The 27572-nt window shown below is 41.4% G+C and overlaps 1 protein-coding gene across 2 annotated transcripts in view; it reads right to left on the reverse strand.

Moving 5' to 3' along the window:
• sapcd2 (suppressor APC domain containing 2) overlaps positions 1 to 27572 on the reverse strand; it is a 35603-nt gene that overhangs the window by 3824 nt on the left and 4207 nt on the right. The window lies entirely within an intron of this gene.

A 27572-nucleotide genomic window follows, 5' to 3' on the forward strand; every position in this document is an offset into this window, starting at 1 on the left:
GACGACGCTACTTCAACACGCATCACCACAGATGAGCATCTATTCATCAAGCCAACGTGCAAACTATCGCAAATCAAAGTGAAAGTCATTCATCAACACACAATCATCTTCATTAAAAGTAAAGAACCGAAATGATCTTACCAGGGCTGTTGCCGCATCTTGTTGCGGTCTTTGATTTAGAAATGTTCGCTGATGATCAATAAAATGCAGCTCATATCAGTTGCTTTCGGTGACGTGCAACAATTTAAATATGCATATAGCGCGGGAATTCAAGATCGGATTTCGGTCCGTTTACTCCGGTATATCACCGTTGCAAAAACACATTTATGTGACCAGGTGTAAATGGAATCGTTTTGATAAATCAGATAGCTATCCGATCTGAGAAAACGCATGAAGTTCCCATAGAACTTCTGCACCAGTCTACTGATTTCTGTTGAGAAAGATAAGCATGTTGACATGATCTGGGATCAGACGCGACCGCTGGTGACAGCCAGTCCAGCCGCCGAAAACACCCGCTCTGAGGGGACTGGCGGTGCCGGGATGCACAGGTACCTCCGCGCTAAAATTAATTCCATTGCTTCAAGACTCACACTACGCAACCCAACCTGCATTAGTTTAATCGATAACAAATAAACGTGATCGACGAAATTCTTAACGATCAATTATCGATCGTCGATTAATCATGCCCATCCCTAGTTTCCAGAAACCAATTTTTTGTAGGACCAATCAGCGAACAGAGGGAGTGGCTGAGAACGATGACGTTGATGTAGTGCGTCAGTTTGAGTTGGAGTAATGACAGCAGTGAAAAGATGTGAGAAAAGCTATTCGGTTCGGTCCGTTGTTGCAAAACTGCCGAATATACAGAAGTTAAAGCCGGAGCAAGAACAATGTTTGCTAAGTTTTATTGGTGGCCATGATGTTGTGGCCCTCCTCCCCACCGGGTTCGGGAAAAGTTTGATTTCCAGCTCACTCCGCTAGCACTAGAAGTGCTAGAATTCCATAACTACTAGAACTGCCGCAAGCGGTCATTTTGATCGCTATTCAAAACTCTATATCTTTAATGATAAATCCCCAATTGAGAGATTAATGCATTTATTGTACTAGGATGTCTTTTAAAAACAAAACAACACCAAACTGTACATTTAAACAAGTTTAATTATAATTTATAAATAAATAATATTCGTAGATGCCCTGAACAAAATAGTAGCCTATGTTTTCATGTTTCCACTGTTTGATCGCGCCCGCCGACACACACACACACACACACACACACACACACACACACACACACACCATATTCCAGCATTGCAGCCTGTTCATTATAGCCATAATAAAATATAATAATAAAATAGTCAACCTAACATATAAAAATTCCACTGCTCTGTTTCTCAGTACTAGTAGGCTACAATTCGTACCATTTTGTGCGTGTGAAGAGGATGATTTTTTCCGTCGATATTGGAACGTGAGTGAAGTTCAAAGCCTATGATAAAGAATAGTTTAGCATCCAAATACATTGCAAATGTTGAAACATTTTGATTCTAATTAGAGAGTTACGTGAGCCTAACGCCGCTTACTTTCACTTTCGCTTATAAATCATTTCATTTTGGCTTTAGTTATTTTTTAATTCTTGTTCTGTTCTGAATATCATTACATTTTAATGATTTGTTGTTGAATATGTTTAGTGTATTTTTTACCACATTTTATTGTTGCGTATATTGGTATAATAATACCGCGAAATTCAGTGCGGTCAATAAGACCGTTTATGGCCGAAATAGGTAAATATGTTCATTTTTTATTTATTTTTTGCCTTATGTGTAATTTAGATGAAAAACATTTTAAATGAAAATACAGACACTTTTAGGAAAAGTCAGGTACCAGCAGGATTGTATTTATTTTTTCAACAAAGTTATTGCAGATATAAAATTCAAAACGGTCAAAATGACTGCCATGGCAGTGCTAGTGGTGAATGAGTTAGCTAAGGCGAACGATAGGGATGCAAAGCCGATAGTTGTTGTCGTCTCCCCTCTTGTTGCACTTGTGGAGGACCAAGTGAAGGAGGCAGAAAAGTTGTTTCCGTATCGCGCAGTAGCCTGGTGATCACTGTACAGCATTTGCGGCAGATCCGAAACGACCGCAGCGGCGTATTGTTAATGATTAGACCCAGCTTCGACAGTTGACTGAATACATCACTGTCCTTAGTGTCAAATATACATTTAGAATTTACCATTGTTCCTTGAACTCTTAAATTCGATGAACAAAACCTGCAGCTCTCGTTGACGGACATCTTATTCTAAACATAATCCTCTGGTCATTCGGACTTGTTGTTTCCGGACGGTTTCGGCGCATGACATACGTCACAACCACACGTTAGCGATTGGCTATGGCAGATCCTGAGTGACTCTGGGCAGATCCAATAGTTTTGAACTTTAACAGAGAACCCGCCTACAAGGAAGTAAACGTTTCTCAATGGAGAGAGGCCAGACTCTCTGTACAAATGAAATGTACGAGAGTCTGGTAGAACCAGGCTACAGGGCTGATGCACATGCTTTAAAATCTAATGTTAGACTTTTTAAGACCTGAAGAAATGAAAGATACCGTATGTGCACATAAAGAACACTATAATTAGAGCCCGACCGATTTATCAGCCGATATGAGCCTGTCACAGATATATCTGCATTGGCGTATATGACGCAGATATAATGCTTGTAAATTGTGTAATTACGTAGTTTGTCCAGCAGAGCGCGCTCCATTGTTTGCTACTGAATTTTGAATTTATTAAAGGACAATTCCGGTATTTAACACTTTGAGTCTATTTTATAGTTTGTTTTGGATGAACAAGAGTGGTGGACAAAGAAATTTTGTCAATGGTTCCTGTCGCGACTTTTTGACTATTTTAGAATTGCCCATGACCGCATTTGAATGGGAGTCAATGGCCATGCACAAACATGTCCTTAAAACAACCCTTAACGTTCGTTTTCAAAACTGTGCAACTCACCGAGTGGTTAGTGGTGTTCGTTGATTTTCCAAAACAAGTAGCGTAGCGAAATACAGTTTCTGTCGTGTTTTATTTGGCATTTTGTAAATTCCATTAATTTCCATTGGAGGACTAATTGCTCGTTGATATTACTGCGCTAACGGAAACGGAAAGGATGCTGTTTACATTTGATTGTAGTCTTTTAGGTCTTTTCGCTCTGTTTCCTGTCTCTCAGAAGCTATGCTCGCCTCAACGCTGAAATCCTACGAATTCCTGATAAGAATTAAACTAGTAAAAACTATAATAATTCTTGAAAAAAAAAAACAAAAAAAAAAAGCTATGCTCGCCTCAGAAGGCTAGCGTGAGCAGAGCAACGGAAGTTGCGGAAGTTTATACGCGGTTGTGAGGTATCTGAAAAAATAGTTCCACTATAGAAAAATAAACGGATTGAAATCATACATTGCGCCGATATATTTGTTTTTAATCATCAACGAACACCACTAACCACTCGGTGAGTAGCACAGTTTTGAAAACGAACGTTAAGGGTTGTTTTAAGGACATGTTTGTGCATGGCCATTGACTCCCATTCAAATGCGGTCATGGGCAATTCTAAAATAGTCAAAAAGTCGCGACAGGAACCATTGGCAAAATTTCTTTGTCCACCACTCTTGTTCATCCAAAACAAACTACAAAATAGACTCAAAGTGTTAAATACCGGAATTGTCCTTTAAATGATAGCCTCTTGAGATGCAACATCTAATTTTCAAGAGGGTCCTATAAACACAAATACAGAATACAAAAGACAAATCATAAGCAAAAATGATAAATAACAACATTACAGATACACCTACAAATTCATTCATTCATACACAACTCATTCATACACAGATTCTCTCACCAACTCACACTGACCCATCACACTAACCTACGTTTTTTTTTACTCAAAGTTAAATAAATAAATTAGAAACTATGACATTTTAACAGATAAACAAATGAACAAAGGATTGAGGTTAACTTAAAAGTTAAAAGCATAAACAAGTTGTTTTAAGATATAGAGCTAGGGATGATCTGAAAAAGCAAAAAGAAGTTATAGATCTCAAGGAAAGAGGAAGATTATTCCAGTCCCATGGCGCTTTATATTGAAACGTTCTACGTCCAAATTCTTTATAAATTCTCGGTACAAATTAAAAGGGTATTGCATGTGTCTGAGTGGATATGAAGATCTGCATGGAATTAGATACTGTTTTAATTTCTTCTTGATTTAAGTTGCAACCAGTTTAGTGATTCATACATTAAACAGTGATGAGTTCTATAAGGACACCTCAAAACAAATCTACAAATCGAGTTAACTACAACATTAAGGGGCATTAGATTGGTGTCAATGGTATTCTGATAAACAGTGTCAGCATAATCAATAATAGGCAGTATCATCTGAGAAATTATTATTTTTCTGACAGGAAGAATGAAACAATTAATAGAACGGTACAGTGAGTTTAGACAGCCATATGATCTTTTAGTAATAAAGTTAATATGTGGTTTAAATGAAAGTTCCGGGTCAATCCAGAGTCCAAGATATTTAAATGAGTCAACCTTCTCAAGAAGGGTCCCGTTATCGAAATTAATTTGTAACTCCGAGGAGTAAACACGACTATGTCTAGTTCCGAACAACATGCAACCGGCGACCCAGAACCCTTTCGCTTCAGTAAGGAAGACAGAAGAACCCATTATAATCAGTGATGTTGTGTACTAGTGTGAAGAAGCCACAGCGCTTCAGCCTTCAGTTTATGATGCGGTTATTGTTCACCTGCTGCTCGTGGAAACATACATCACCTAAACTGCTGAAGCTTTCATCACGGTATTGAATTAAGTTACAAAACAAGTGTTGTCCTATTACTTTTTTATTATAATAAGAAATATGAACATTTAAATTCAATACATAAATGTAAACAAACGTCTAAATTATTAAACAGACTAAATGGTAAATGGTAAATGGACTGCATTTATATAGCGCTTTCACAGACCCAATGGCCACCAAAGCGCTTTACAATATTGCCTCACATTCACCCATTCACTCACTCATTCATACACCGACGGCGGTGTCAGCCATGCAAGGCGATCCAGCTCGTCGGGAGCAGCTGGGGTTAGGTGTCTTGCTCAAGGACACCTCGACACTTGGTCAGGTGGAACCGGGGATTGAACCACCAACCTTCCGGTTTGTAGACAATCTACATGAACCACTGAGCCACTGCCGCCCCAAAATTAAAGTGCAAAATAACTATAAAGAACAAAAATAAAGAATCAGAACCTCTAAGGCATGATTTAGTCTATATTAAAATGTTCAAGTGTAAACAAATATATAAAAAGACTCAATTTCTTTTCTTTCTTTTTTTTTTTTTCAAAGTATTTAAGTAGGCCTCTTGGTGCTGTGAGGAACAATAGCGTTGCGCGATATATCGGCCGATACATGATCATTTTTAATGTTATCATGATTAGGGCCAAAACAACTAATCAAATAAAATTCATAACAATCGATAATGAAAATCATCTACAACGAATGTCATTATCGATTAGTCGCTTCTGTCCACCACGCACGGAAAACTTCCGTCAGCCGCGTCAAATTACAGCACTGAACAACACATTTCTGTGGACAAAATGCATCTACAACAGTGGAGGAAACAGAGCTGTTGGTGCGTGATGCTAACCCTCGTGCACACCGGCACGATTATCACATGCTTATCGCCGAAGTTTAATGCCTTGTGACTAAACAAAGGGTGCCAATGTGAGTATGCACACCGACGCTCAAAACGCTAGGCGTAAAAGCGTATTTTTTTTTAAAAACGCCTCAGGATTGTTTTTTTGGTTTGACGTGCCGCATTCAAAACTGGCCGACCAATGAGATTGGCGCTTTTGTTCACGTGCCTGGAGCTGCTGAAGTTACAGTACCTGGTGGCGCTCAAGCACAAAACGGTCTTGCCGACACATTGATAGAAGAAGATGATGAAGAGGAAGTAAGTAGATGAAGAAGAAGATGCAATGAGGCAAGATGAATGTAGAGCTGCTGGTCTCTTGGGTGTCTGAACACAAAAGAACTGTATGACAAACGCCACAGCGACTACACAAATCTTGATAAGAGGGAGATGTTATGGAGAGGAATTGCAGATCAAATAGGATTGGATGGTGAGTAATAAGCGCCATCTACTGTCAGGGAGTGAATTTGCACGTTCACTCGGCGCATTGCCAGTGAAAATCGATTGGGTATGAACACAAAGACGCGTCGAAAAACGTTGGCGATAAGCACACACGATAACGTCCCGTGTGCACGAGGCTGTAGCGTAGTGGTTCTCAACGGGGGCGTTCAGAGAACAACTGAAGCAACATTTTTGAAGGGGGGGTTTGTGATGATGAACCAAGTCAATGACATCATCACTAGAGTTCAAGCCTAGTGCTATTTTGAATTTACTTGGTGTGCTGATTGCAGGAATAGTTTATTATGTATTGTATGTTAGCAATGTGGATGGACAATACCAACATCAGGTGTTCAATGTGTTAATGTTTTGACTGATAATAGAGAGCCATTGTTTGTTTTAAATTATTTCTTTATTGTGTAAGTTTGCATATTATAGCACATGTTAGATCTTACCTGAGCCAGTGTTTTGAGGTGGGCTCTGGTAGTGCGCATAACCAGAACATACCATTTTTCAAGATGGAGAGAGACATGAGTGCTATGAGGTGTTAGATGTTTGAGTTTGTGGTAGTATGTTATGCATGTTTACATTATGATTATTGTATGTCAGAAATTCTTGAACATTAGTTATATTATTTAGGTGCCAATGTTTTGCTGTGGAATCCAGTGATAAGTGTTACGGGGAAAGGCTCCACCCTGTGACAATGGTTCATCGCACTAGTGTTTGGCGGGAAACTTGTATATTTAAACCACTGTCTGAGCATGTTTGAGGAGGAATGTTGCATCCTGTGTATACTGTGCAAACGCTTGAACATGTCTGAGGTGAGACATGCTGATATTTTTGTGGATGTGCCACTAGGGCCTTTTTTAGGGCCAGTTTTGCTGCTCACAGCATTTTCTCTTTTGTATAGTACTTTTGTACGCATTATATGTTGCATTATGTTTATTTTTGTTCTTTTTTTTTGTACTTTATGTGGACTGCACCTTGTGAAATCAATGGATTACATTATGATACTTCTCTGTTTCACGAGTTTATTCTCTCTCTAAATAAATTAAGGCAACTCCATGCATTTCCCAGAAGCCCCAATATGAAAACGAAAAAAATGCGCGGTTTGCGTGACCAGTCACAATCCATTAATGGAGTCGGAAGAGGAACAGCGGGAGCTAGAGGTAGATGGAGCCGGAACAACAGAGCAGGGCAAAAATGCGTTATATCTTGGAAATTCAAACAGCATTTCACATTAAAGCAAGAGAAGGGAGAACGAAATATAACTGTGCAGTGCAACCTCTGCTTGCCAGCAACCAACCTCCTTTCAGCGTCCAAAGACTCCACCTCAAATCTGAAGAAGCATCTTAAAGTAGGCCTACGTTTTTTTTTTTCAAATACGTGCAGTCAAAACTTGAAATATAAATTCTCAGAAAATGCATTAATACCAATAGTGAAACGTCTGTTAATAAAGGAGTCCAGACCGTTAGAAAAATATCGGTCTACATGCGTTTTAAATTTAATATGAGGGAAATAAACATGCGTGACAAAAAATCTTTAACTTTTAGGTGGCAAAATATATTTTGTTCTTCTGTGAATTAAGCTACACTGCGCAAACCAAAAGTAATACTACTCACCGGATGAAGAAGGGTTGGCTCTCCAAAGAACATAAAATATTTATTTTATTTTATTTTTCGTATTCGCATTTATGAGAAAAAAACAAAACAATGTTACGGTCGTGACAGTTCTCCGTTACGGACGTGAGCGCTCTGAACGCAGCACTAAAAGACTGCTTTAAAACTTTCACAGAGACCTCAAACAAAAAGCACAAAGCCTTTCTTTAAAGTGAATTTCGTTTTGTATTAATTGTATCTTAATTTTAATCAATGTTTCATCAACCAATTGCCTGGATTAAATAAGAAGTAAATATAGCAGACAAAAGATAATCAGGACACGGAGGCGCCAGCGCGTGAACTGGAGCTGGTCTCATAAATCAACGCCCGTTTCACAGCCTACTCTGTTTGCAGTGCGTTTTTTTTGTTTTTTTTTCTCCGTACCCATGTTAACAGATTAGAGCTGCGGTCCGTTTATCCGTCCCAGTTGCGGTGCGTATACAGCAGTGCAGAGATCGTTTCCGCACCGAGTCTATTTCTGCTGTGCCGCAAACGCTGAATTAAAGTGACAGCGCATGTTTCGTGGTCAAAATGAACACAGATTGAGCTGAAAATGTAGTAATTTCACCATAAATGCATTTAATTAAATAAAATGTAGTAATACCATCATAAATGTATTTAATTAAATACTGCTTTTTTTCACAGTCATCTTTTTACTTTAAGACCGGGGTAAAGATCGCGGCCGACACTGACAAAGAAAACACTTGTTTATTAATAAACAATTACAATTTCTCCTTTCTATATTTGACATATTCATGATTATTACTTTTGCCGGTTCTTTGTGACAGTTTTTAGGTGCTTTATTGGCATACGCGTCACCACCGCATCACCGCACCCCCACCCCACAAGAATAGGCCTGTTTATTAAGCAGGATTTGATGGCTGCTGGCGGTAGATCCTTTTCCTATTTAGCACCTAAACTCTGGAACAATATTCCTAACATTGTCCGGGAAGTAGACACACTCTGTCAGTTCAAAGCTAGACTAAAAACACATCTCTATAACCTGGCATACACATAGAACATTACACATTTCTATTATTCAAATCATTAAATGATTATTAGGCTGCATAAATTAGGTCAGCCAGAACCGGGAACACTTCCTATGACAGCTGTAGTCAGCTGTAATGTAGTCAGCTGGATCCAGGCCGTATCCAGATCAGATGGGGGACCTGCACCTAGACACGACCACAACACATGATGTAGTCAGCCGGATCCGGGCCGTATCCAGATCAGAAGGTGGACCTGCGCCTAGACACGACCACAACGCATGATGTAGTCACCCGGTTCTGGGCCGTATCCAGATCAGATGGAGGACCTGCGTCTAGACACGACCACAACACATGATGTAGTCAGCCGGATCCGGGCCGTATCCAGATCAGAAGGTGGACCTGCGCCTAGACACGACCACAACGCATGATGTAGTCACCCGGTTCTGGGCCGTATCCAGATCAGATGGAGGACCTGCGTCTAGACACGACCACAACACATGATGTAGTCAGCCGGATCCGGGCCGTATCCAGATCAGATGGGGGACCCACGCCTAGACACGACCACAACACATGATGTAGTCAGCCGGATCCAGGCCATATCCAGATCAGATGGTTGACCTGCGCCTAGACACGACCACAACACATGATGAAGTCAGCCGGATCTGGGCCGTATCCAGATCAGATGGAGGACCTGCACCTAGACACGACCACAACGCTTGATGTAGTCAGCCGGATCCAGGCCATATCCAGATCAGATGGAGGACCTGCACCTAGACACGATCACAACGCATGATGTGGTCAGCCGGATCCGGGCCGTATCCAGATCAGATGGTGGACCTGCGCCTAGACACGATCACAACACATGATGTGGTCAGCCGGATCCGGGCCGTATCCAGTCAGATGGAGGACCTGCGCCTAGACACGACCACAACGCATGATGTGGTCAGCCGGATCTGGACCGTATCCAGATCAGATGGAGGACCTGCGTCTAGACACGATCACAACACATGATGTGGTCAGCCGGATCCGGGCCGTATCCAGTCAGATGGTGGACCTGCGCCTAGACACGACCACAACGCATGATGTGGTCAGCCGGATCCGGGCCGTATCCAGTCAGATGGAGGACCTGCGCCTAGACACGATCACAACACATGATGTAGTCAGCCGGATCCGGGCCGGATCCAGATCAGATGGAGGACCTGCGCCTAGACACGATCACAACGCATGATGTGGTCAGCCGGATCCGGGCCGTATCCAGATCAGATGGAGGACCTGCGCCTAGACACGACCACAACGCATGATGTAGTCAGCCGGATCCGGGCCGTATCCAGATCAGATGGTGGACCTGCGCCTAGACACGACCACAACGCATGATGTAGTCAGCCGGATCCGGGACGTATCCAGATCAGATGGAGGACCTGCGCCTAGACACGATCACAACGCATGATGTAGTCAGCCGGATCCGGGACGTATCCAGATCAGATGGAGGACCTGCGCCTAGACACGATCACAACGCATGATGTAGTCAGCCGGATCCGGGACGTATCCAGATCAGATGGAGGACCTGCGCCTAGACACGACCACAACGCATGATGTAGTCAGCCGGATCCGGGACGTATCCAGATCAGATGGAGGACCTGCGCCTAGACACGACCACAACGCATGATGTAGTCAGCCGGATCCGGGACGTATCCAGATCAGATGGAGGACCTGCGCCTAGACACGACCACAACGCATGATGTAGTCAGCCGGATCCGGGACGTATCCAGATCAGATGGAGGACCTGCGCCTAGACACGACCACAACGCATGATGTAGTCAGCCGGATCCGGGACGTATCCAGATCAGATGGAGGACCTGCGCCTAGACAAAACCACAACGCATGATGCAGTCAGCCGGATCCAGGCCATATCCAGATCAGATGGAGGACCTGCGCCTAGACACGACCACAACGCATGATGTAGTCAGCCGGATCCGGGACGTATCCAGATCAGATGGAGGACCTGCGCCTAGACAAAACCACAACGCATGATGCAGTCAGCCGGATCCAGGCCGTATCCAGATCAGATGGAGGACCTGCGCCTAGACACGATCACAACGCATGATGTAGTCAGCCGGATCCGGGACGTATCCAGATCAGATGGAGGACCTGCGCCTAGACACGATCACAACGCATGATGTAGTCAGCCGGATCCGGGACGTATCCAGATCAGATGGAGGACCTGCGCCTAGACACGACCACAACGCATGATGCAGTCAGCCGGATCCGGGACGTATCCAGATCAGATGGAGGACCTGCGCCTAGACACGACCACAACACATGATGCAGTCAGCCGGATCCGGGACGTATCCAGATCAGATGGAGGACCTGCGCCTAGACACGACCACAACGCATGATGTAGTCAGCCGGATCCGGGACGTATCCAGATCAGATGGAGGACCTGCGCCTAGACACGACCACAACGCATGATGTAGTCAGCCGGATCCGGGACGTATCCAGATCAGATGGAGGACCTGCGCCTAGACACGACCACAACGCATGATGTAGTCAGCCGGATCCGGGACGTATCCAGATCAGATGGAGGACCTGCGCCTAGACACGACCACAACGCATGATGTAGTCAGCCGGATCCGGGACGTATCCAGATCAGATGGAGGACCTGCGCCTAGACAAAACCACAACGCATGATGCAGTCAGCCGGATCCAGGCCATATCCAGATCAGATGGAGGACCTGCGCCTAGACACGACCACAACGCATGATGTAGTCAGCCGGATCCGGGACGTATCCAGATCAGATGGAGGACCTGCGCCTAGACAAAACCACAACGCATGATGCAGTCAGCCGGATCCAGGCCGTATCCAGATCAGATGGAGGACCTGCGCCTAGACACGATCACAACGCATGATGTAGTCAGCCGGATCCGGGACGTATCCAGATCAGATGGAGGACCTGCGCCTAGACACGATCACAACGCATGATGTAGTCAGCCGGATCCGGGACGTATCCAGATCAGATGGAGGACCTGCGCCTAGACACGACCACAACGCATGATGCAGTCAGCCGGATCCGGGACGTATCCAGATCAGATGGAGGACCTGCGCCTAGACACGACCACAACACATGATGCAGTCAGCCGGATCCGGGACGTATCCAGATCAGATGGAGGACCTGCGCCTAGACAAAACCACAACGCATGATGCAGTCAGCCGGATCCGGGACGTATCCAGATCAGATGGAGGACCTGCGCCTAGACACGACCACAACGCATGATGTAGTCAGCCGGATCCGGGACGTATCCAGATCAGATGGAGGACCTGCGCCTAGACACGACCACAACGCATGATGTAGTCAGCCGGATCCGGGACGTATCCAGATCAGATGGAGGACCTGCGCCTAGACACGACCACAACGCATGATGTAGTCAGCCGGATCTGGGCCGTATCCAGATCAGATGGAGGACCTGCGCCTAGACACGATCACAACGCATCCCTGAAGTGTCAGCAAAGGTTGTGTCAACTAGACTCTCCCTTGTAAAGGCCTCATCGACACAACAGCCATCGGCACTGATCCTCAACAAACTCGTCTCCATACCGGCCTGATGACTCTGACTTTCAACCAGATGGAACTGGATAATATTCTGAATGTTCCAATCCAATCTGACCTATAATGCTGCCTAAATCATAATAATACACGGTTCGTTTGTTGGCCAGAGAACTGGTCCCCGACTGAGCCTGGTTTCTCCCAAGGTTTACTTCTCCATTCTGTCACTGATGGAGTTTGGGTTCTTGCCACTGTGGCCTTTTTCGCCTTTGTCGCCATTGGCTTTTGGCTTACTTAGTGGGGGACATTTAATTTAATATTTAACAATATTAATGATCTGCCTGCATTGACACCATGATATGAGAACTGAAGTGAGCTGGACGATGACTTCACAGTTTTCTCCAGAGCGGCTGTATATATATATATATATATATATATATATATATATATATATATATATATATATATACACACACACTGAACAAAATTATAAACGCAACACTTTTGTTTTTGCCCCCATTTTTCATGAGATGAATTCAAAGATACAAATATTGTTCACAAATCTGTCTAAATCTGTGTTAGTGAGCACTTCTCCTTTGCCGAGATAATCCATCCACCTCACAGGTGTGGCATATCAAGATGCTGACTAGACAGCAGGATTATTGCAGGTGTGCCTTAGGCTGGCCCCAATAAAAGGCCACACTAAAATGTGCAGTTTAACTGTATTGGGTACTTACTGTATATTACTGTATACACATTCGATGATGTCTGGCACTTTGGAGAGGTGTTCTCTTCACGGATGAATCCCGGTTTTCACTGTACAGGGCAGATGGCAGAGAGCGTGTATGGCGTCGTGTGGGTGAGCGGTTTGCTGATGTCAACGTTGTGGATCGAGTGGCCCATGGTGGCGGTGGGGTTATGGTATGGGCAGGCGTATGTTATGGACAACGAACACAGATGCATTTTATTGATGGCATTTTGAATGCACAGAGATACCGTGACGAGATCCTGAGGCCCATTGTTGTGCCATTCACCCACGACCATCACCTCATGTTGCAGCATGATAATGCACGGCCCCATGTTGCAAGGATCTGTACACAATTCCTGGAACAGGGCTCGAGACTAACTTTGTTCACTAGGAGCACAGTGGCCCCCAAATTTTAGAGGCATGTGTTAGTGTGAATATTTGGTTAGCATGTTGATTTACGGTGTGTGCTTCTAAACTTTCTGGTTAATTTAGAAGCACACACCGTAAATCAACATGCTAACCAAATATTCACACATTTCTACAAATTTCCACTGTATTACTAATAAATACTTTAATAATAGATGCAGAAAATACAATGTGCTGTTTCAAATTCAGTGTCACATTTTATATTGTATTTTTTTCAAGATGCAACAACAAGGTAAACCGACAGCACCATCGCTGTCATGACAGTACAAATATAAAAAAAATATATACCATACATTCAGAATAAAAAAAGTGCTTAGTAATCTTTCGGTCATTTCACAGTTCCAAACAATACTTAACACGATTTATTAACATGTCACAGCATACTCTATGCTTGAGGCTAAGATTGGGTTCAACTAGCGTATTGTGTTTAAACTGCGAAGTGCCTGCACTGTTGGCAAACTTTGTGTTCCCGCAGTTCTGGGGTAGTTTATTGGGGCCAGCCTAAGGCACACCTGTGCAATAATCCTGCTGTCTAGTCAGCATCTTGATATGCCACACCTGTGAGGTGGATGGATTATCTCGGCAAAGGAGAAGTGCTCACTAACACAGATTTAGACAGATTTGTGAACAATATTTGAGAGAAACAGGCCTTTTGTGTACATAGAAAAAGTCTTAGATCTTTGAGTTCAGCTCATGAAACAATAGGGGCAAAAACAAAAGTGTTGTATTTATAATTTTGTTCAGTGTATATATAAATGAACTAAATTAATAACTTTTTTTTTTTACAACAAAAATGAAGATACTATTTTTTTCTGGAAACAAACATTGTTTTTGTTTGCAAAACGTTGCATTATTTTCCTGTTATCTCTGTAAAGCTGCTTTGAAACAATCTGTATTATAAAAAGCGCTATATAAATAAAGGTGACTTGACTTGATTACCCATCCCATCTCTTCACTACCCATCCTTCATGATTCCCTTGCATGTCGAGGACACCAGATCCCCTTTTTGTTAACACTTTATTTCCCCCATTTTATGACATTTTATGTTTATTTTACTTTAACAAATGCCTCTCCGAGGCCTGACACCACTCCCACTGTGTCTGTCGTTTGCTCCTCCTGCCACTAAATGAATAAATAAATACATATATATTTATATATACATACATACATATATATATATATATATATATATATATATATATATACACACACACACACATATATACACACAAATAAATAAAGTATATCAGTCTGGCGAGTAAAAAAGCAAATGTACTAGCTAATGGCTAATGGTGAGTGTAGAGGGGTGCCAGCTCAATTCAGATCAAGTTTTCTTCTCATCCAACACCGTCAGTACAGTCAGATCAATAATATTGTTGAATATTAAGCTTCCCGAACTAATGAAGCCAGAGGCGACAGTGTCGAGGAACCCAAACCTTATGAGAAACCAGGCTCAGTCGCTCAGTTCTCCTCTGGCCAACGAACGAACACAGTGCCATCATGATCCAGGCGGCAGCACAAGTCAAACCTGAATATGAACTGAATATCATTCAGAATATTTATAATATAATATATCCATTTCATTTATATATGAGAATGTAACTGAGCTATGGAAGGGTTTTTTAAAAAAAATATTGACTTGTAGTCTGTTACATACTTCAGCTTTTTGGGGGTTGTAAAGAGGTTTTACTTCAGCACATTCAAAAGTAAAGTAGAAATTTAAAAAAAGGAGAAACTTTATTTTTATTTTTGAAGAGAAAACTTTAAGAAACTCTTGAACATGTTTAATATAGAGCATTTCAATGAACAAAATATGGATTAATAAAGCAGCTCGCATCAAGATGAGTTTTTGTCCCGTCCTCTGCAGAACGATGAACTGCCGTCTCAACTGTTTTTACAGCAGAGCGAGAGTGAAACAGGGAAATAAAGGGAGGGTGAGGCTTTGTGCCGTGTGTTTGTGTGGAGGGCCGTCGACAGGGAAAATCCTCTTTGTATAAAGAGATGAGGAGCAAAGACACACACACAACCACTGTTACAACAGAAACCATGTAAACGCCAGATGAGCTAGAGCCTGTCAACGCTTCTGTCCTGCTCAAATACTCAAATATGTGGAAAGTTTCGCAGAACAGACGATTCAAGACAACGTATTGAATAAGTGAAGGAAGAAGCAGAGTAAACGGCCTCTAAATGTTAAAGAGAAATAACATCACAGTAAATACCATCACAAACACAATCATCATACACAATCTGTCTGCCTGTCTCACTCACCCAGAGGTAGAAGTGCAGGGTTAGGGTTCTGTCTGTCAGTATGTGTGTGTGTGTCTGTCTGCCTGTCTCACTCACCCAGAGGTAGAAGTGCAGGGCTCTGCTGGAGAACAGGCGGCTGCTCAGAGGGATGAAGACGGTGGTGTAAGCGACCCATATAGCAGAGTCGAGGCCCCGGGGCCCGAGCCGACCGACCACCATCAGGAGGAGGGACAGAGACTAACCCTAACCCAGCAGACGAACCAGAGGAACCAGAGGGGGGAGAGACGGAGAGAGGGGAGGGGAGAGAGAGAGAGAGAGAGAGAGAGAGAGAGAGAGAGAGAGAGAGAGAGAGAGAGAGAGAGAGAGAGAGAGGGAGGGAGGGAGAGGGAGGGAGGGAGAGGGAGGGAGGGAGAGAGAGGGAGGGAGGGAGAGAGAGAGAGAAAGAGAGGGAGAGAAGAGAGAGAGAGAGAAAGGGAGGGAGAGAGACAGTGAGAGAAAGAGAGGGTGTGTGTGTGTGTGTGTGTGTGTGTGTGTAACGCAGGGAGGAGCGACAGCAGAGAAAGAGAGGAGGAGCTTCAGACACTGAACACATCAGTCACTCACATCTGTTGAGTCGACGCTTTCACTGACTTTATAACAGCATGCAGAAGTTTGTCATGATCAGCAGCAGAACAGAAACATTAATGATAACATCAAAAAATCATCATCATGAAGCTCAAAATACTATAAAGAACTGTAAGAGTTCATAAGAAACAACATTAAAAGCAGCCGGATGACATCTACAACAAACCACTCGGTTGAGTATCTCCTACATATAGAAACTCTCAACATCCATGAAAACTTCACAACGCCACATTTCCATCCACTGCGCTCACACAGACACTACGATTAAGGGTGGGGAAATTAAGTCAAGTCAAGTCAAGTTTATTTATATAGCGCTTTTCACAATACAGATTGTATCAAAGCTGCTTCACAGTATTAAATTAAAATAATACATCAATGTTTGTTTCTAGTGGAAAACATCCACGTTTGGTAATGCTGATCAATAGTATTGTTGATTGATTGATTAATGAAATTAAATATCCCCAACTGAGCAAGCCAAAGGCAACAGTGGCAAGGAACCGAAAAACTCCATCAGGACCTAATGGAGGAAAAAAAAAAACCTTGGGAGAACCCGGGCTCAGTCGGGGGCCAGTTCTCCTCTGGCGTCTATGAACTAGAGACCGGATTTAACTGTAAGATTAAAAGTATTATATGAATGCCTGGCTGAAGAGATGCGTCTTTAATCTAGTTTTAAACTGGGAGAGCGAGTCTGAGCAACGAACAGTATCCGGAAGGCTATTCCAGAGTTTTGGAGCTAAATGTGAAAATGCTCTCCCTCCTTTGGTGGATCTGGATATCCTAGGTATGACCAAAAGCCTCGAATTTAGTGATCTTAAAGAGCGCGATGGATTATAGGGCGATAGAAGATCCGTTAAATAGACTGGAGCTAAGCCGTTTAGGGCTTTATAAGTCAGTAGCAATACCTTGTAATTAATACGGGACTTTATAGGTAACCAATGTAGTGATGATAAAATTGGAGTTATATGATCATATTTTCTTGATCTAGTAAGAACTCTAGCGGCTGCATTTTGGACTAACTGTAGCTTGTTTATTGAGGATGCAGGACAACCAGCTAATAAAGCATTACAGTAATCTAGTCTCGAGGTCATGAACGCATGAACTAACTTTTCTGCATCAGAAACTGATAGCATGTTACGTAGCTTAGCAATGTTTCTAAGGTGGAAAAAGGCTGTTTTTGTAACATATGAAATATGATTTTCAAAAGACAGGTTGCAGTCTAGTAATAACACCCAGGTCTTTTACTGTAGAGGATAAAGTAACAGGACATCCTACTATGTTAAAGTTGTATTGTGAGAGGTTTTGTGGGCGGTTTTTTGAACCGATGATTAGTACCTCTGTCTTGTCTGGATTTAATAAAAGAAAATTGCGCGTCATCCAATCTTTTATATCTTTAACACACTCTGTCAATTTGGATAATTTAGCGTTTTCATCTGGCCGTGATGAAATATAGATTTGAGTGTCATCAGCATAACAATGGAAACTAATTCCATGTTTCCTTATAATATTTCCAAGTGGCAGCATATATATTGAGAATAACAGAGGGCCTAACACAGATCCCTGCGGCACTCCATAGTTTACTGGAGTTATGATCGATTTTTCTCCATTTAAATAGACAAAATGGTAGCGGTCAGATAAGTATGATCTGAACCAGCTTAATGCTTGTCCTTGAACACCAGTATAATTTTGTAGTCGATCTAAGAGTATTGTGTGATCTATAGTATCGAACGCAGCACTAAGATCAAGTAAAACTAGTACTGAGATACAGCCTTGGTCAGAAGCTAATAGTAAACCATTTGCGATTTTAACGAGCGCAGTTTCAGTGCTATGATGCCGTCTGAATCTAGACTGAAACTTTTCATAGTTTCAGTAATAGCTTCCGCCCACATTTTCTTGCAAGAAAGAGCCCAGTTGGGCGGATACAACTTTTTCTATTATTTTAGACATAAAAGGAAGATTTGAAATGGGTCTATAATTTGCTAGGTTATTATGATCTAATTGTGGTTTCTTAATGAGTGGTTTTATAACTGCCAATTTAAATGTTATTGGAACATGACCTAAAGATAAAGATGAGTTAGAGGAGAGGCTCTTCCACTACAGGTAACACTTCTTTCAGTAGTTTAGTGGGTATAGGATCTAATAAACATGTTGTTGTTTTAGATGAAGTGATAAGTTTATTTAACTCTTTTTGTTCTATAGTTGTAAAGCACTGTAATTGTTCTTGCGGAGTGATAGTTGAGGCTGAATTATAAGGCGCGATTGAGGACTGAACGTTTACAATTGTGGTTCTGATGTTTTCTATTTTCTCAGTGAAGAACTTCATGAAATCATTGCTACTAAACTGTAACGGAATATTTTGTTCAGGTGACATCTGTTTATTTGTTAGTCTAGCCACGGTGTTAAATAAAAACCTAGGATTGTTTTGGTTGTTTTCTATTAGTTTGCGGAGGTGCTCAGCCCTGGCCGATTTTAGGGCCTTTTTATAACGTGACATACTGTCTTTCCATGCGATTCTAAAGACCTCTAAGTTAGTTTTTTTCCATTTACGCTCTAAATTACGGGTTTCTCTCTTTAGAACATGTGTAGTATTGTTGTACCATGGTGCTTTACTTTTCTCTCTGACCTTTTTTAATCTAATGGGTGCAACAATATCCAATTTTCCAGAAAGAATGGTGCTCATAGTGCTAGTTAATTCCTCTAGTTCATCTGTTTGTTTGGGTTCACTGAGCAGCTGAGACAGATCAAATAAGCTATTTGAAAAATTATCTATGGTGGATGGAAGGATTGTTCTGCCTGATCGATAACGCGGCGCAGCATGATATATTACAGGGGTACGTAATATGCAAGTTACCATGTAATGGTCAGTGACATCATCACTTTGTGGAATGATGTCTATATCGGTTGGATCGGTTCCATGTGATATAATTAAATCGAGTGTATGATTAAAACGATGAGTTGGTCCGGTAACGTTTTGCTTGACCCCAAAGGAGTTTAATAAATCTGTAAACGCAGTCCCTAACGCATCATTTGGATTATCTACGTGTATGTTAAAATCTCCAACAATTAATGCTTTATCGACATTGACTAATAGGTCTGAGAGAAAATCTGCAAACTCTTTTAGGAAACCAGCGTAAGGCCCAGGCGGTCTATATACAGTAGCCAAGGCTAGAGATAATAGGGATGTTTTTCTAACATCTAAGTACTTCAAACGAAATAAACTTATAACCCGTTTTCTGAGTAACATTGAGAATATCTCTATAGATTGTTGCAACACCGCCGCCACGACCAATCAGACGGGGCTCATGCTTATAGGAGTATCCTGATGGAGTAGACTCATTTAGACCGAAATAATAATTTGGTTTAAGCCAGGTTTCAGTAAGGCAAAGTACATCGAAGCTATTATCTGTGACTATTATTCATTTATTAACTGCCTTAGGTGTGAGTGATCTAATGTTTAGAAGACCTAGCTTTAGAAATTGTTTTTGTTTACTAATAGCAACATTTTCTGTTTTAATAACAATTAGATTTTTCCTAGATCCTGCAGTAGATTTATTATTTGATCTCACTAAACGAGGAATAGACAGTTTCTATGCAATGTTCTACACTAGTATTTATATCAGTTAAATTGGTGCAGCAGAGACTGTGATTTGGACTTTTGGTTACTAGTCAAATTGTATTTAACATTTTGGAGATGTTATCTGACAGAAGATCCGCTCCGAATCTGTTTGGGTGTAAGCCATCAGCACGGTAAAGCCTAGGACGCTCCCAAAACAGATTCCAATTATTTACAAAGAGCAGTTTCTGCTCACTGCACCATGACATTAACCATTCATTTCGCGCGAATAGTCTACTAAACTTTTCATGTCCTAGTCGGTACGTGGGAAGCGGTCCTGACACAATGATCGTTGTTTCAGGCGATGTGCTGCGTACCGTATCGATCAGAGTCCTGAAGTCTTTCTTCAGAACCTCCGTCTGGCGCAGCCTGATGTCGTTCACTCCCGCGTGCAGGACCACAGTTCTGACGCGCTCGTCACCGTTCAGAATCTCGGGAACGCGAGCAGCGATTTCAGAAACACGAGCACCAGGAAAGCAGTGACTGCACCTTACTTTTACCTGACGTAGCGTGTACGTGCCGAACGATGGAATCGCCGATGATCACAGCATCGCGTTCTGTTTCGCGAAGAGCGGAGAAACGATTTTGGGTGGATATCTCAAAAACCGGGAGGGTCGGAGAGAGTCTTGGTCTAGACCTGACTCGCGTCTTCCGCTGCGGAACCATCCAGGCTTCGTGGTGGCGTGTTGGAGCCGGAGTGAACGAGACCATGGCTGATCGCGACCTCGGCGCTCGGGACCGATGCTGAGAAACGCACGGAGTAGACGAGGTCGGAGTCAGCGGGTTAGTAACGTTAATCACTGATTTGTGTGCATCGGCGCGTGATGTTTCAAGAGCTAAACGCCGGTCTATCAGCTCGGCTTGTCTCACTAAAAGGTCGTGGATCTGTTTCTCAACAGCTTCCAGCTCAGACTGCAGTGCGTGAAGTTCAAATGTGTCTTCACCTGCACCAAAAGGTAGACTACTTACATCTGATATATTCGCCATTTTAACAGATGGACAGTAAGTTAGCAGCGACGCTACCAGTGATGCTATCAATATTAATACTAATTATGACTGAAGTCTTGGATATAATCCGTCTTTTTAGTGGTACGGGTGTAGAGTAGACGCACGATAGGCGAAAAAAAGTTTGTTTGTAAGTGAGTGTGGAGAAGACGCGTTCAGCCGTGATCCACAGGAGTAACCTATAAGAGTATCCGGCATTGGATCACTAATAGGCTTGAGACGCGTCTGCTCAACAGTCCGCGTTGTAACTATGAGGTGAGGAAAAGTAGAAAATGTTTGTTGTAAGTGAGTTTAAAGAGAAAAATCAAGAATTATAAATCAAATCGATGGAACTCCAAAGACAACAACGCGTTCAGACGCGACGCATGCGCATTCGTCAATCAAACAGGAAGTCAGAGTCACACACAAGTGTGTGATGATTCCAACCTGTGTTCCCCTGTCTTCTGTGTTCCTGGACTTTTATTGAAATTTTTCACATATCGTGAATCAATCAACTGATTTCCAAAATAATAGGCAGAAGTTAAAGGACAAGTTCGGTATTTTACACTTAAAGCCCTGTTTACAGATCGTTTCTGATGAAATAGAACGGTTAATATTAAAATTTAGACACATGCTGCTGTCCTGAGAGTTTTAGGTTTCTTTCGCTTCTCCCCCCCACCTCCACCTACAGAATGGCAGCCTATGTGCACTGGAACAATCCTTCCTAAAAACGCATTAAACTTTCCTTTACAAAGACGTGAAACTCACCGAGTGGTCAGGGGTGTTCACTGATATGCTCACACAGAAATCGCTGCAAAAGATGCTTTCCAACAGGTGTTATCGTAGTTTTTGTCCAAGTTTTTTTTTGTTTGTGTTTGACAAAAACTACAATAAAACCTGTTGGAAAGCATCATTTGCAGCGATTTCTGTGCGGTCCTAGTACTGAGCCTTGTGGTACGCCATACTGAACTTGTGATCGTTGAGACATCTCTTCATTTACTGCTACAAACTGATAACGGTCAGATAAGTATGATTTAAACCATGCTAGTGCAATTCCACTAATGCCAATATAATTTTCGAGTCTATTTAAAAGAATGTTGTGGTCGATAGTGTCAAATGCAGCACTAAGATCGAGTAACACTAATAGAGAGACACAACCACGATCGGATGATAAGAGCAAATCATTTGTGACTCTAATGAGAGCAGTCTCGGTACTATGGTACGGTCTAAATCCTGACTGGAAATCCTCACAGATATCATTTCTTTCTAGAAAGGAACACAGTTGTGAAGACACTGCTTTTTCTAGTATCTTTGACAGATAAGGTAGATTCGAGATCGGCCTGTAATTGACTAATTCTGTAGGATCAAGTTGCGTTTTTTTAACAAGCGGTTTAATCATAGCCAGCTTAAAAGTTTTTGGTACGTATCCTAGAGACAAAGATGAATTAATGATATTGAGAAGAGGATCTATGACCTCTGGAACCATCTCTTTCAGTAGCTTAGTCGGTATAGGGTCTAACATACATGTTGTCGATTTAGATGATTTAATGAGTTTAACGAATTCTTTCTCTTCTATAGCAATGAATGAATCAAATTTTTCCTCAGGGAGACTACAATCAGTGGCGTAACTTTGTTTTAAAAAGTGGGTGGGACAGGTGGGGTGGGGGTTGCTAATAAAATGCTAAATCAGATGTACAATAACATTACGACGTCCAGCAATCGATTTAAATAGTAGGATACATGGGGTTTAATTTGTCGTTTAATGAGATGAAGTATAATGTATATAGTATAATGTAATACTATATGTATGTAGTTTAAACAACGTGTACTTTAATGGTCCAGTGGTAGAACTTTCGCCTTCCGCGTCAGAACTTGTGGGTTCTAATTCGCACTCGCATAGTTTTTTTTTCTGTGCCGATTATGTTCATCAGTGGTTGTATATCAAGCAGGGTCACGATTGTGTGCATTATGTTTTGTGATTTCACCAGAACGAATAGAGAGTATCCGCAACGGATTGAAGCGCGCGTCCGAGTGAAGACAGTGCAGTGTGTGCGCGAGCCACACGAGAAAACACAGTATCCACGCCACTGATCGCAGCGGCAACGAGCACTTTGATCACTTGATTTAAAAAACACATTTCAGCGCTAGATCGTCTCTTATTTAAAAAACGAACGAAATGAATGCTCTGCCAGTTAACTGGAGATGTTTTATTTATTTTTAGAATTGGTACATTCATGCCGCGAGATGTTTTAAAAAGTGGTGGGGACAATATCGACCCTGGCAAAAAGTGGTGGGGACATGTCCCACCAGTCCCACCCGCAAATTATGCCTATGACTACAATGCACTGCCTGATGCGATACTGTAGTAGACGGTTGCATAGTTATAATTTTGTCCCTGATATTATCAATCTTATAAGTGAAGAAGTTCATAAAGTCATTACTGCTGTGCTGCTTGGAAACTTCTGGGCTTGAAGCTTTATTTTTCGTTAGTTTAGCCACTGTTTCAAATAAATAGCTAGGGTTTTGTTTATTTTCTTCTAATAGGGTTGTAAAATAAGCAGATCTAGCAGCTTTTAAAGCCTCTCTGTAAGTAATCGAGCTCTCCTTCCATGAAATGTGAAATACCTCTAGTTTTGTTTTCTTCCAGCAATGCTCCATCTCTCTGGCTGCTCTCTTAAGGGCCCGAGTGTGCTCGTTGTACCACGGTGTTGGACTATTTTCTTTAATCTTCTTTAAGTGCTACGGAGCAACTGTGTCTAAAGTGCTGGAAAAGAGAGAGTTAAAAGTTTCTGTCGCCATATCGAGTTCTTCTAAGCTATCCGGGATGCTGAGATGATGAAACTGATCAGGAAGATTATTAATAGAGCAATCTTTAGTAGCAGAAGTGATAGGTCTAACATATTTATAACAGAGAGTCGGCTTTGCAGCCTTGGCTAAATGAAGTTTACACAAGACTAGATAATGATCTGAGATGTCATCGCTCTGCTGCAGAATTTCAATGGCATCAACATCTATTCCGTGTGATAATTAGTGGTCGACCGATATATCGCCAAGGCCGATATACCGGCCGATATTTGCCATTTTTTTAAATATCGGCATCGGCCGATAAGTTTTTCTGACTGGCCGATGTGTTGGACTTTTATTTTGACGGCACTCAGGACTTTTATTTTGACGGGCGGTGCTGAGAACACCAGCGCCTGAGAAGAGAACGGTCTGATCACACAGCGCTCACTCACATACTCCGTCTTCATTAGTTTACGATCTCTGTCAGTCATATCTAATACTTTGTTAGACAGAACTGGTAAACAAAGAAAGTAAATGGTAAGCGAAAAAGTAAAGTGTTTGCTTTTATATTATTTGTAACAGAAAAGGCAAACAATCAGGCTAAAATACTTTCTCATTTACCGTCAACATTCAGCAAATGCGCATCTACATCATTTAAACAAATATCTGAATATCTAATAAACATTTAATTTCACAAACCTTGCAGATTTAATCAAATCCAGCTGTGATATCTTGTGTGCATTTGTGGCGTGATAAACGTGTGACTGCGAGTGACGAAGTGAGTGAATGCGAACAGAAGATCAGCTTCACAGGAGACGCGATCGAAAAACTTTAAATCCTTCATTTTAAAATATGCTGTGCTATATCCAGTTGCCCACTGTGTCATATTCATATCGTTTTCACTGTGTGCTGTATGTAATATTAGCGTTACCTTGTCTTTATTTGAAAAAATATGATTACTAGTGCACACAATATTACCAGATTACAGAGTGCAATGTTACAGTGTTTACTTCCTTTTTGTTCACATATTCATCTATTTTTAAACAATTACTTTATTTGTGAAAAATACTGTAATAGGATTGCAGATTCAAGAAGTTGCCATCTAAAGTATAAGCATGTTTATTTTAAAGATTTGTTTTCTAATTTATTTAAAATTGATAAAATATTGTTTAAAATAAATATAAAGTATATAATAAAAATATCGGCTTTATATCGGCCATCCTGCTCTCTAAGATATCGGCATCGGCCATCAAAAAAAACAATATCGGTCGACCACTAGTGATAATAATATTAGATCTAGAGTATGATTACGACGATGAGCCGGTCCTGACACGTGTTGTCTAACTCCAATAGAGTTCAGAATGTCTTTAAATGGCAATCCCAATGCATATTTTTCGTTATCTACATATTAAAATCACCAACAATTATGACTTTATCTGCAGCCAGTACTAACTCTGATAGAAAGTCAGCAAATTCTTTGATAAAGTCTGTATGGTGCCCTGGTGGTCTGTATACAGTAGCCAGCACAAATGTTAAATATGATTTATCATTTACACTAGATAGTGTTACATTTAGCAACAAAGCTTCAAAAGAATTATATTTAAAACTAGACTTCTTAGTAATTCTAAAATTATTACTATAAATTACAGCAACACCTCCCCCTTTGTCAAACACAGCACATCTAGGTTATAGTCTGTAATCATATCATTAACAATGAGTGCTTTTGAAGTAAGGGATCTGATATTCAGCGACCCAAGATTTATCATTTGCTCATTTGTATAATATCTGTTTTTTATTTGTTGAACATCAATTAAATTTTTACCCTTAGATGAGTTTGGGAGTTTTTTGTATGTCTTAATTCGTGGAACAGACACAGTCTCTATATGATGATAGCTAGGTGAAAGAGGCTCTATGTGATGGGATTTATCTGACCTTGGTGACGCGAGGCCGCTAGCAGACGGTCGGTTTAGCCAGTCTGTCTGCTTCCTGACCTGAGCCCCAGATTGTCATGTTTGAGCTCTAAGACTATGTGCCATATTACTAGAGAGAAGAGCAGCACCATCCCAGGAGGGATGAATACCATCTCTTTTCAACAGGTCAGGTTTGCCCCAAAAACATTTCCAATTGTCTATGAATTCTATATTATTTTGCGGACACCACTTAGACAGCCAGCCATTGAGTGAACACAATCTACTAACTAGATTGTACTATCTCATCACTCCTGCGAACAGGAATAATAATCTTAGAGAATTTACGATTAGCATTAGCCAGCACTTTTAAATTAGCTTTGATGTCAGGCGCTCTGGCTCCTGGCAAACATGTGACTATGGTGGCTGGTGTCTCTATTTTCACGTTCCGTGTGATCGAATCACCAATAACTAGGGCACATTCAACAGGATTCACAGTGGGTGTTTCACAGAGAGGGGAGAATCTATTTGAAGTTGTAATCGACTACAGCGTCTCACGGTCACCCAGTTGCCCTGCTGCACAGGCTCTACTTCAGCCGGAACTGAACAATGTACAGAGTTCACTAAGCTAGTCGCATCCAAAGCAGTATCTAAAGCCCTTGGACTCTTACTATCCTAGACATCTAACTATGACATCAGATGTCTAGAGAACTTACATTTATATAATAAGGATTGAAGGAGCAAGCAGCTATAAGGCTGTCTGTGTGAACTAGGGGATTGAGATATGAGTAATATGATTTTTTGGTTTCTGCAAAACAGTAAGGGGACCGAGGCAATAATGATAATACTTGTTGTATCTGCAGACTAAATATTTGATAGATGAGAAGAAATATAGTAGAGAATAAATAATGTAATGTAATGAAAATAAAATTTCTGATAAAATTTCTGGAACCATCTATGAATGCCTGTGCTTTACAAAAAAGCAAGTAAAGGAAATTATGGGTCGGGGATAATTTCCCTGAACAAGAAGTGTGACTAAAGTTAAACAGAAACTTTGTGAAAACCTCTTAGAACATGTTGAGCGTTTCCGTGCAGCTTTGAATGTGCTGCCAATGATAATGATGAAGATTATGATTTGGCTATTGTGATTGAATCAAATTGAAATCAAAAGAATACAGAGAACTGCTTATCAGTGGCTCTGTTTAAATCCCTGATTGGGACACACTGCTTCAAGGGTGTGCAAGCTCATAATGATCAAACTATAGGCAAGTTGTCTGCTGCTGTAGTTGAGGCTGATACCAAGCACCATGACAGAGTGTTTTAATTATGGTCAGCGTGGCCATTTAGCCCATAATTTTAAATGACCACTCAGAAAAGTGTGAAAGGGACAGAAATGGCTGGTGTAAATGTGGCTTTGAAAGTAGATCAGTGTTTAATACAACGATATTTAAGTTTTCGTTTGAGAATGAACAAGAGATAAAGATAAGGTCAAAAGATTGAAGTCTTAAGGAAATCCTTTTGAATTAAAGATCTATAATAATAATAATTTTTGAAAAAGTGATTGGATAAATACAGGTTGATGTAAACTTACAGACAATGATGACTCCAATGATTTAGTTGTAAAAATATATAAAAAATTATGTTTATGTGAAAACGCATGTCATTTCATAGCATTCAATACAAAATGAATGTCTCATATATTGAAATCAAGTTTTTATGTGATAAAAGATTTACTTTATTTTAATTCACCACGTGACAGCAGCAAGCAGGCTCCTGATTGGTTAACGCGGCGCGAACTGACGCCAAAGTTCAGATTTTTCAACTCGGGCGGCAGACGCGAATTCGCGTCAAAACGCGTGAATGCACAAAAAGCACTACATAAAATCATTCGCGC

The sequence above is a fragment of the Squalius cephalus genome, assembly GCF_949319135.1.
Source record: "Squalius cephalus genome assembly, chromosome: 5".
Taxonomy (NCBI): domain Eukaryota; kingdom Metazoa; phylum Chordata; class Actinopteri; order Cypriniformes; family Leuciscidae; genus Squalius; species Squalius cephalus.